Genomic DNA, 11,798 nt, shown 5'->3' with positions numbered 1-11,798 from the left:
CACCTACCTATATGAATTCAAATTTTGTGATTGTAGAAAAGCAGTTACCCTCACATTGCAGCGGGGATTAGAACAATTAACCACACTTGTTATACAAAAAGCCTGTTTGCCATCAATTTTGGGAATCCAAATTGGGTATTGGTCAGGTAGATGTAGCACAAGCTGCCCGATGCACGAGAATGGGTCTTTCTAACCAAACCTTACCTAACCTGACCTACAACCTACAGCCTTAAACCTAAAATTTACAACCTACGACCTAGTCCTACGGTATGGCATATCACAACAGCTTGTGCTACGTCTGCTACCATGACCCAACTTTGTGCCAATTCATACCAACTTGGGATGACAGTCACTGCAGATGTGTGCTGACCATGCAGGTCTTTGTTACAATTGCAATTCTATTGTGTTACAGGTTCGGCGTTCTACAGCTGCGACCCGCCATGGCTGGGCCACCGCGGCGGCATCACCTTCAGGGTGGACCTGCCCGTGGCCACCCGCCGGTCGGACCCGCCTGCAGTCCGCAGGGAAGCTGCCCTGCGAGCCATTGCAGAGCTCCCGCACCCGGACGTCACTATCTGGTCGGACGGCTCGGCTCGCGGCGGACGGAACAGGGCGGCGCAGGCGCTGATCCAGTTCCACCACCTCAACAGAGAAGAGACCGTGCGCGCTCCTGCAGGGGCGGTCTGCTCCAGCCTAAGAGCAGAACTGACCGCCATGCGCGAGGCGTTCGCGGCTGTGGCCGGCCTGGAGGACGGGGAGTTGGCATCGACCAAGTCGGTCCGCCTCCTCACCGACTCAAGGTCTGGGCTCCAACTACTCGGCCGCGGCCCAGCTAACCAGACCATGGCCCTGGCCGCCGAGGTGTGGAGGCTGCTGAGTGCTGAGCACCCTCGCCGAGAACGGCACCGAGACGGTGCTCCAGTGGGTGCCAGGCCATGCCGGGCTGGACGGCAACGAAACCGCCGACCGCCTGGCTGGCGAGGCCACGGCGGGCGACCAAGACAGCGCACCGATCGACCTGTCGAGTGCGCGAGCCGCCGTCACGCGCCATGTCCGGGAGCTGTCGCGACAGAGGGCAACCGCTGCCCACCCGCACCCGGACCCCACGCCTGGCCACGACTCCCTGGCGCGCTGGGGTCGGTGACGCTGTCCCAGCTGAGGACCGGCACATCACCGCTGACCCGTGACACGCTCCACAAGATTGGCCCGGAAGCCGACGACGAATGCCCCGCGTGCGGGGAGCCCGACAGCGCGGCGCACCTACTGACCGATTGTCCGGCCTATGAGGCGGCCCGCCGCCGCCGCTCGGGTGCCGACCCTCGCCTGGTCGACGTCCTCGGCGGCCCGGCGACGAAGGTCGTCACCTTCATCGAGGATGTTGGGCGGACCGAGCCGCCGCTCGACCCGCCTGCGCCGCCGCCCCCCTGAGCGGGTTGGCGATGGGATGCAGAAGAAGAAGAAGAAGCAACTGCCAGCGCGCCACGGCGGCGAAGCCGAGTTCCGCCGCTGGACCGCCCGCGCAATGGCCAGCACAGACAAGAAACAACCGAATCACAACACCTACAATTACGTTATTGTTATGGTATTGACATTGTTACAATTAACCCTGCTCTTTCGAGCGTGGATGCACGCTAAAATTGTCGCATAATTCCATGCAGCTTCCACCCTTCTGCAATACAAAGTTTGAATACAAAGTAGTCTTACAATAGGTTTAGAACTTATGTGCAGATTGTCGATGCTGGTTGACTTGATGATTGGAATTGTGTTTATCTGTTTTATCTGTTTTGACTTAAATATATGGCCATGGACTATGGCCTACCTTGGGAAGTGTCTATGATTTCAACAAAACATTTTTCATCAGGATACGCTGCAGGGTACATAGTACATACGTAGTGAAAATTTTGGGCATGTATGGGTGCGCATGTGGAGATGTAGACTGCGAATGAGACGGACTACGACGGTTTTTGAACCAATTAAATCTGATTGACAACATAATGTAGGACTAAAAACTGACTGTCAGAAGAATATTCACAGAATATTCACTTCACCCGGTACAACGAAAAGGGAAAGTCAGGGAACAGGGGCAGGGTACATCTCGAAGATCAATCAAATTGCAGGTGCCGATTGGTTATGGATCATCGTAGCTCAATGTACTGCCTTGTGCTGCTTTATTGATTGAAATTGCATCCAGCTTGTATTGAAAGAAGTCATTATGGAAGATTTTAAAAAGGTTCTTGAATAATTTAAATACTTTGAATTTATATTTCTGCAGAATTATATACCCGTATCATTCTTTTAATGTCAATATTTGTATATTTTCTAGCATTTAAGGAAATAGTGGCCTCAAGTTTTTAGAAAATATCTGATTTTGCTCTCTGGGCCACTGCAGATCCCTAAAAAGTTAGGAGCCGTCTTCATTATTTAATGTATAAAACCAAATAAATTATCACTGCTCAAAAGTGGAAGAAATGACAAATGAAAAAAAGTTTTCCTACAGCGTTGCAATCCAGATTTCAAGATAGTGATGGGCGCACTAGAAAGCAAGTAAAAGTACTCCACAAGGTAAAAGTAAGGAACAAGAATATCCTTATACTGTTTCAGAATTCGGTAACAAACATTTTTTGTGTGTTTTAAATACCCGGACAAATCGATTCCAGAATCAGTCTTGATGATATTATATGGTTTTTGTATGGTGTTGGTGGTACTCGAATGACCAAAGTCAGTACATGTCCATCACCTTTCGATATTTCCGTGGTGCTCGCTCCCATTTCAAGGTTTCGTAAGTCTGTGCTCTATTTTGTTTCCAAAGTTGTGTCGCATTTTTATTTAAACCTCTTGAATAAAGCTGCCACTTTTTAGATATTTGAAAACGCGTATGGACTGAAAATTTGGGCCTTGGTAACAACTGGATTTCCATTACGTCATGGGTGATGATGTCACACCACGGGTGACGTTTCACTGCTGCTGCTGCTGTCCACGGAGGGCAGCGTTTGTGAGTGGAAAACAGTAGCAACATTGTAAATGAAGGCAGTATTGGCGCTTATGCTACATATGAAATTTATAACAACATAAAAAAAATTGATATTAGTGAATGTTTATTTTTGTTACTTTTCATAAACCCTCCATTTCAGGGTCTGCATGCAAAATTTCTGTTATTTTAGAGTCAAGCTATTGTACTAAGGGATTTATTTTGGCAATTTAGTCATTTGTTAGGTTATAAGGCTGCAGAAACTTTCAGTTGAGGTTGGTATCCACTATCCAGTTGCAGCTATAATTAATTGTGTCATATTTTGTATCATTTTCTGAACATGTAAACACCTACCTATATGAATTCAAATTTTGTGATTGTAGAAAAGCAGTTACCCTCACATTGCAGCGGGGATTAGAACAATTAACCACACTTGTTATACAAAAAGCCTGTTTGCCATCAATTTTGGGAATCCAAATTGGGTATTGGTCAGGTAGATGTAGCACAAGCTGCCCGATGCACGAGAATGGGTCTTTCTAACCAAACCTTACCTAACCTGACCTACAACCTACAGCCTTAAACCTAAAATTTACAACCTACGACCTAGTCCTACGGTATGGCATATCACAACAGCTTGTGCTACGTCTGCTACCATGACCCAACTTTGTGCCAATTCATACCAACTTGGGATGACAGTCACTGCAGATGTGTGCTGACCATGCAGGTCTTTGTTACAATTGCAATTCTATTGTGTTACAGGTTCGGCGTTCTACAGCTGCGACCCGCCATGGCTGGGCCACCGCGGCGGCATCACCTTCAGGGTGGACCTGCCCGTGGCCACCCGCCGGTCGGACCCGCCTGCAGTCCGCAGGGAAGCTGCCCTGCGAGCCATTGCAGAGCTCCCGCACCCGGACGTCACTATCTGGTCGGACGGCTCGGCTCGCGGCGGACGGAACAGGGCGGCGCAGGCGCTGATCCAGTTCCACCACCTCAACAGAGAAGAGACCGTGCGCGCTCCTGCAGGGGCGGTCTGCTCCAGCCTAAGAGCAGAACTGACCGCCATGCGCGAGGCGTTCGCGGCTGTGGCCGGCCTGGAGGACGGGGAGTTGGCATCGACCAAGTCGGTCCGCCTCCTCACCGACTCAAGGTCTGGGCTCCAACTACTCGGCCGCGGCCCAGCTAACCAGACCATGGCCCTGGCCGCCGAGGTGTGGAGGCTGCTGAGTGCTGAGCACCCTCGCCGAGAACGGCACCGAGACGGTGCTCCAGTGGGTGCCAGGCCATGCCGGGCTGGACGGCAACGAAACCGCCGACCGCCTGGCTGGCGAGGCCACGGCGGGCGACCAAGACAGCGCACCGATCGACCTGTCGAGTGCGCGAGCCGCCGTCACGCGCCATGTCCGGGAGCTGTCGCGACAGAGGGCAACCGCTGCCCACCCGCACCCGGACCCCACGCCTGGCCACGACTCCCTGGCGCGCTGGGGTCGGTGACGCTGTCCCAGCTGAGGACCGGCACATCACCGCTGACCCGTGACACGCTCCACAAGATTGGCCCGGAAGCCGACGACGAATGCCCCGCGTGCGGGGAGCCCGACAGCGCGGCGCACCTACTGACCGATTGTCCGGCCTATGAGGCGGCCCGCCGCCGCCGCTCGGGTGCCGACCCTCGCCTGGTCGACGTCCTCGGCGGCCCGGCGACGAAGGTCGTCACCTTCATCGAGGATGTTGGGCGGACCGAGCCGCCGCTCGACCCGCCTGCGCCGCCGCCCCCCTGAGCGGGTTGGCGATGGGATGCAGAAGAAGAAGAAGAAGCAACTGCCAGCGCGCCACGGCGGCGAAGCCGAGTTCCGCCGCTGGACCGCCCGCGCAATGGCCAGCACAGACAAGAAACAACCGAATCACAACACCTACAATTACGTTATTGTTATGGTATTGACATTGTTACAATTAACCCTGCTCTTTCGAGCGTGGATGCACGCTAAAATTGTCGCATAATTCCATGCAGCTTCCACCCTTCTGCAATACAAAGTTTGAATACAAAGTAGTCTTACAATAGGTTTAGAACTTATGTGCAGATTGTCGATGCTGGTTGACTTGATGATTGGAATTGTGTTTATCTGTTTTATCTGTTTTGACTTAAATATATGGCCATGGACTATGGCCTACCTTGGGAAGTGTCTATGATTTCAACAAAACATTTTTCATCAGGATACGCTGCAGGGTACATAGTACATACGTAGTGAAAATTTTGGGCATGTATGGGTGCGCATGTGGAGATGTAGACTGCGAATGAGACGGACTACGACGGTTTTTGAACCAATTAAATCTGATTGACAACATAATGTAGGACTAAAAACTGACTGTCAGAAGAATATTCACAGAATATTCACTTCACCCGGTACAACGAAAAGGGAAAGTCAGGGAACAGGGGCAGGGTACATCTCGAAGATCAATCAAATTGCAGGTGCCGATTGGTTATGGATCATCGTAGCTCAATGTACTGCCTTGTGCTGCTTTATTGATTGAAATTGCATCCAGCTTGTATTGAAAGAAGTCATTATGGAAGATTTTAAAAAGGTTCTTGAATAATTTAAATACTTTGAATTTATATTTCTGCAGAATTATATACCCGTATCATTCTTTTAATGTCAATATTTGTATATTTTCTAGCATTTAAGGAAATAGTGGCCTCAAGTTTTTAGAAAATATCTGATTTTGCTCTCTGGGCCACTGCAGATCCCTAAAAAGTTAGGAGCCGTCTTCATTATTTAATGTATAAAACCAAATAAATTATCACTGCTCAAAAGTGGAAGAAATGACAAATGAAAAAAAGTTTTCCTACAGCGTTGCAATCCAGATTTCAAGATAGTGATGGGCGCACTAGAAAGCAAGTAAAAGTACTCCACAAGGTAAAAGTAAGGAACAAGAATATCCTTATACTGTTTCAGAATTCGGTAACAAACATTTTTTGTGTGTTTTAAATACCCGGACAAATCGATTCCAGAATCAGTCTTGATGATATTATATGGTTTTTGTATGGTGTTGGTGGTACTCGAATGACCAAAGTCAGTACATGTCCATCACCTTTCGATATTTCCGTGGTGCTCGCTCCCATTTCATAGCTGCTCACGGTGTTTTGTGCGGACGTCATATGGTGCTGCTCCACTAGCGCCACCATACGGCGTCAGCTGGCGAATTATCCAGTTAATACCAGAGCCCGAAAATTTATCTTCACAGTCACCATAACTCATAAACATGCCTATAACATGTATATTTATGTCACTCACAGATAATATTGTAAAGAAGCAGTCATCCAATTTCCTCTCTCGTTTCTTTGAATAACAGCTGCCATCGCAACTGGTCTGCTTGAAATGTCATGACTAGGTCTGGATTTTTTTTTGCAATTGAGCCTATATAACATTGTTCGGTAACTAGGTACAGGTCTCGCGGGTTTTAGCGGTAGGTTTTGCACCTAGAAAATTTAGTGTTCTTCAGGCTATATCTTCGTCGTCTTAAAGGGACCCTCCCACCCTCAAAAAAGTTTATGAATTGGCATGAAAGTGATGTCGCTCGGTTCAGAAAGAGCGAAAACGAATATTTACCAAATTTCACCGAAAAATATTCACCGGTTTTCAAGATATTAGACTTTTACTTTTGTTTACGGGTAGTGAAGACGAAGACATCATCTGCAAAGGAGGCCCAGGTAAAATGGTTTGTGATGCGCAGGTCAAAGAAGGGGAGCTCGGCGTAAGATGTGACACATGCTTCCGATGGTATCACTCTGAGTGTCAATCTATTTCAAAGGGTGCCTACACTGCACTGCAAAGACACAAAATCTTGTCCTGGATCTGCTCAACATGCAAAGCATCCCGTTCAAACCACAAACATAAGGACGAGCAGTTTTCTAGACAGCTTGCGGATCTAGACACAAAGATCATCCAACTGGATAGTGCGATGAATGTTAAACTGGAAAAAATTCAGCAGGCCCTGTCTGAGCAAGTCAAAGTTGTCAGTGGCCAGTCAAAACAATTTGATCAGGTCAAACAAGCAGTTGAGCACCAAAAGGTCTCATATGCCCAGGCAGTCAAAGGCACCTGCAATGACATGATCAAGGAAGTCACAGCCAAGATAGAGGCCCTGCCCCAGCAGTCTTTTCCCAAACAGGGGGTCAACACCGCAGAAGAAATATCCGGTGTCTTTGACAATTTCCTTGACAAGGAAAAGAGGAAAATGAATGTAGTTGTGCATAACCTGGATGAGAGCCAAGGTGAGAACCACAGTGAAGTAGCCAGACAGGACATTCTGAAGTTCCAGGAAATGATCAAAACAGGACTCAGGATCAATGTCCAAGTCACAAAGGCATTCAGGGTCGGAAAGAGGTCTGAAAGCAAACCCCGGCTTCTCATCGTCAGCCTAGATAGTCTGGAGGCCAAGGTAGATATTCTCAAGCTGGCACGCCAACTGAGGCAATCTGCATTTAGTAACATCTACATCACCCCTGACCTTACTTGGAGAGAGAGGGAGGAAGGGAAGCGCCTTCGTGAGGAGCTGTTCCGACGGCGAGAGGCTGGTGAGAACAACTTAGCTATCCGAAGAGGCAAAATCATCCAGCTTCCCTCTAGGCACGATGACCCTGCTCCTGCCCTGAGACCAAGAGACCCAGGAGCCGCAGCCCAGTCTGCATCAGCCAACCAACCAGGAAATCAGAACCGCCCGCACTCCCCTGGAGCCGGGGTAGGTACAACTACAGATGAAAAGTGACTATCTCAAGATGGACAAAAGAAAAGGAAAGTCCGCCAAAGCTTGAAGGTTTTATACACAAACTCTGATCAATTTCTCAACAAGAGAGATGACCTAAGTATGTTCATTGCTGACAAGAGCCCGGATCTGATTCTGTTGACAGAGGTCATACCTAAGGCACAATCAAAACCAATCCCTGAAGCACTTTTGGCACTCAGTGATTACTCTATGTACTGCAACTTCAACCCTCAAGACAGCAGCCTGGGCAGCAGCGGCATGAGAGGGATATGTATATATGTCCACAAAAGCCTTCAGGCAACTGAGATAAATTTTGGTCATATCCCCTTCAGCGAGCAGTTGTGGATTGACCTGGCTCTGTCCGCACCAGACAAGTTGCTCATTGGCTGCTTGTACCGCAGTCCCTCAGGTGATGCAACAGCTTCTGTGCAAATGCTTGATCACCTCATCCACCATGTGACATCACTGAACTACTCTCACATACTGCTTGCTGGCGATTTCAACCTGCCTCAAATCAACTGGGAAATGGGTATCTCATCAGCACCACCCAACCACATCTCTCATGCTTTTGTTGAAGTTATTCAGGACTGTTTTCTTCATCAGCACGTCTCAGAACCCACCCGCTTTAGAATTGGTGAGGTGCCTAGCACTCTTGATCTGATCTTTTCAAACGAAGAAGGGATGGTTCAAAATGTCACGTACCACCACGGCCTTGGCCGCAGCGACCATGCCATGATCTCATTCGATCTTGAATGCTATGCTGTTAGAATCGTGTCAGGATCAAATCGTCTTAACCTCCACCAAATCGACTTCAGTCTTCTGAATCACCAGATTAGAAATGCCAACTGGGACATTGGACAGGACAAGCCTCTTGAGGAGCAGTACAACCACTGGAAGAGTCTGCTCATGAACCTCATCAGCAAGTGTGTCCCTCGTGTCTCACGGAGAATAGTGAAGAAAAACATTTACATGACCAAAGAGGCACTCAAGCTGAAGAAGAAGAAAAGATCTTTGTGGCTTCAATATCTGCACACCAAAGACCCCATAGATCATGCCCGTTTTGTTCGAGTCAGAAACGACCTCAGACGGATGACCAGAAACTTGAGATTTGACTTTGAAACCAGACTGGCGCATGACATAAAAATGAACCCCAAGCACTTTTGGAGATACGTCCACTCTCGAACCAAGACCAGGTCCAAGGTTGAGCACCTGCTGCATGCGGACGGCTCCCTCGCCACTGAAGACAGGGACAAAGCAGCTGTTCTTAACCAGTACTTTTCCAGCGTTTTCTCTGTCGAAGACTCCACTATGCCTCCATTCCATGCGAGGTACTCTGGTCCCGAACTCGAGCCTGTAAGTATCACCCCAGAGGCAGTCATCAACAAGCTTCAGGGTCTCAAGCCTGCCAGCTCCCCGGGCCCCGACGGCATCCACCCACGAATCCTCTCTGAGACTGCCGAGTCTATTGCCCCTTCTCTGGCACGGCTGTTCAACATGTCCTTAGCGTCAGGTGAGGTTCCATCCGAATGGAAGCTGGGCGAAGTTGTCCCGATATACAAGAAGGGGAACAAACAGCTGCCGACAAATTACAGGCCCGTCAGTTTGACTGCTGTTCCATGCAAAATACTGGAGTCCATCATTCGGGACCTCATTATGAACCATATGGTCTCTACTGGCCAGCTCCACAACGCTCAGCATGGTTTCCGTCCAAAAAGATCGTGCGCAACTCAGCTGCTAGCTACTCTAGAGGACTGGAGCAGGGCGATCGAGAGGGGCGAGACAGTGGACGCTATCTATTTGGACTTTTCTAAGGCATTCGACACTGTGCCCCACCAGAGACTCCTCCACAAACTCAGGGCATATGGGATCGGTGGACACCTGCTCAGATGGATAACAAGTTTCCTGTGCAATAGAAAACAACGAGTTGTCCTGAACGGTTCATCTTCTGACTGGGCCACAGTCAGTAGCGGCGTTCCTCAGGGCTCGGTCCTGGGACCCCTTCTGTTCGTCCTATTCGTCAACGATCTTCCAGGCCTTATGCAAGGCGGGATACAGATGTTCGCGGACGACACGAAGATTTACCGCCCTGTTCAGAACCCCTCTGATGCGGCTCTGCTCCAGGCGGATATCTCCACGGCTGTCGACTGGTCCAGCAAGTGGTGCCTCAGTTTCAACTCCCAAAAGTGCAAGGTTATCCACGTTGGAAAGCGCATTCCATATGAGTCATATGCCATTGGAGACTACCAGCTTGCTGAGGTTGAAGTTGAGCGTGATCTAGGCGTCCAAATCGATCAGGACCTCAAGTTTCGTGAACAAGCCGCTGCAGCGGTATCCAGAGCCTCCCAGATGCTCGCGGTGATTCACAAGTCCTTCGAACGCATCGACGCCACCACGCTACCGCTTCTGTATAAGACCCTGGTACGACCGCACCTCGAGTACTGCAACATCGTATGGGGCCCCTTCAATCGCGCTGACCAGCAAAAGGTGGAGCGTGTCCAGAGACGAGCAACGAAGATGATCCCATCACTTAGGAGCCTACCATATGACCAACGACTACGCTCGCTGAAACTCCCGTCACTCTATTATCGAAGGCGCCGCGGCGACATGATTATGACGTACCAACTTTTTCATGGGGGTGTTGACCTCGATCCTGAGTCATTCTTTGAGTTGGCTGACTCTACTACAAGAGGACACCCCTGGAAGCTGTTGAAGCCGAGAGCGTCTTCCCGATCGAGGCGAAACGCGTACAGCGTCCGGGTCGTCAATGACTGGAATGCTCTTCCTGCTTATGTGGTTGAAGCGCGATCCCTGAACGAATTCAAGTCCAGGCTCGACCGCCACTGGTCTCACCTCCTCTACACCATCCACTCCAATGACTGAGGCAGTGATATCGTCATGGAGCTCGATAAGTCAGAGTCCCACAGGCCTAAGGGCCTTCAAAATTCTCGTACATCGTAAGTAAGTAAGTAAGTAAGTTTACTTTTTGGGGATCTCCGCTGTTTCTAGCGACTTATTTTAGAAGTGCGGCGTTTGCGGCAGATGTTGCGCGCAAATAGCGTATACCACCGCGTGCTACAAAACGTTTTAGTCAAACATAAAATCGTTAGATATTTGCGCTGACGTCACACATTCAGAGGGGTATTCCTAAGCATTAGCCCCTCTGAATCAAAATGCTGCAATTTTGAAATTCAATACTTCCGATTTAAGACGTTTCTCGATGTTGTGAGTGCCGAAACCGGTAATTGTGAGCCAGGGACCCCATTTTGGCTATCTCAACTCAAATCTAATGTTAAGGTGGGAGGGTCCCTTTAAAGGAAATAGTTCACTTTTTAACATGGGTTTTGAACTGGAATAGCAGTTCCGTAGCTTGGGCTGAGACGAGCATAAATCAGGAGCTTTTACAGCCCAACGATCACCCTAGGCAAAGATATTCTATTTCTCGTCCCGAAAAAGGTGTCTTGCGTTGAGGATGTGTGCCTTGCATATATTTCCATCCAGTATGAAAAGAGCATGGGTCCCGAAAATTCTTCAGAAACTAGAGAAATTATCTACGAGAACTCTAGAGAAATTCTCGTACTGATCAATTAGGACATTCAGGGGAACATTATTAGATCGAGCAGATCGCCCAAATGCCGGTGGCTGCGATAATTTCTCTGTTTCTGAAGAATTTTCGGGACCCATGCTCTTTTCATACTGGATCGCGTGTGCCTTACAGAAACTGAAAAGTTCTTCCTATATCAAAATATAGAGAAAAAAATCTTTTGTTATAAAAAGGTTTTATTTTCTTTGCTGATTATTTTGAACATAAAAAATAATAAATCGTTGCAAAAAAAAAATAATTTCGTGAAAGTGAACTATTTCCTTTAAGCTTTTAAGTGTTGAAGATGTGATCGACTTGTTGGGTAACAAGCCGGCCATGATCGTGTAAAATGGCTTCATCGTAGATCGATTAGTTTCTGAGATATAACCGGAAATGTAAAAGTGCAAAACCTACCGCTTAATCTCGCGAGACCTGTACCTGCTTGCCATCACAATGATACATTCAGCAAGACGAATTAAAAAACAACAGCAG

The sequence above is a fragment of the Amphibalanus amphitrite genome, unplaced genomic scaffold (assembly GCF_019059575.1).
Source record: "Amphibalanus amphitrite isolate SeventyFive unplaced genomic scaffold, NRLGWU_Aamphi_draft 000019F_arrow, whole genome shotgun sequence".
NCBI classification, from domain to species: Eukaryota; Metazoa; Arthropoda; class Thecostraca; order Balanomorpha; family Balanidae; genus Amphibalanus; species Amphibalanus amphitrite.
The sequence above is the reverse complement of the archived record's forward strand: the minus strand, read 5'-3'. Positions refer to the sequence as shown.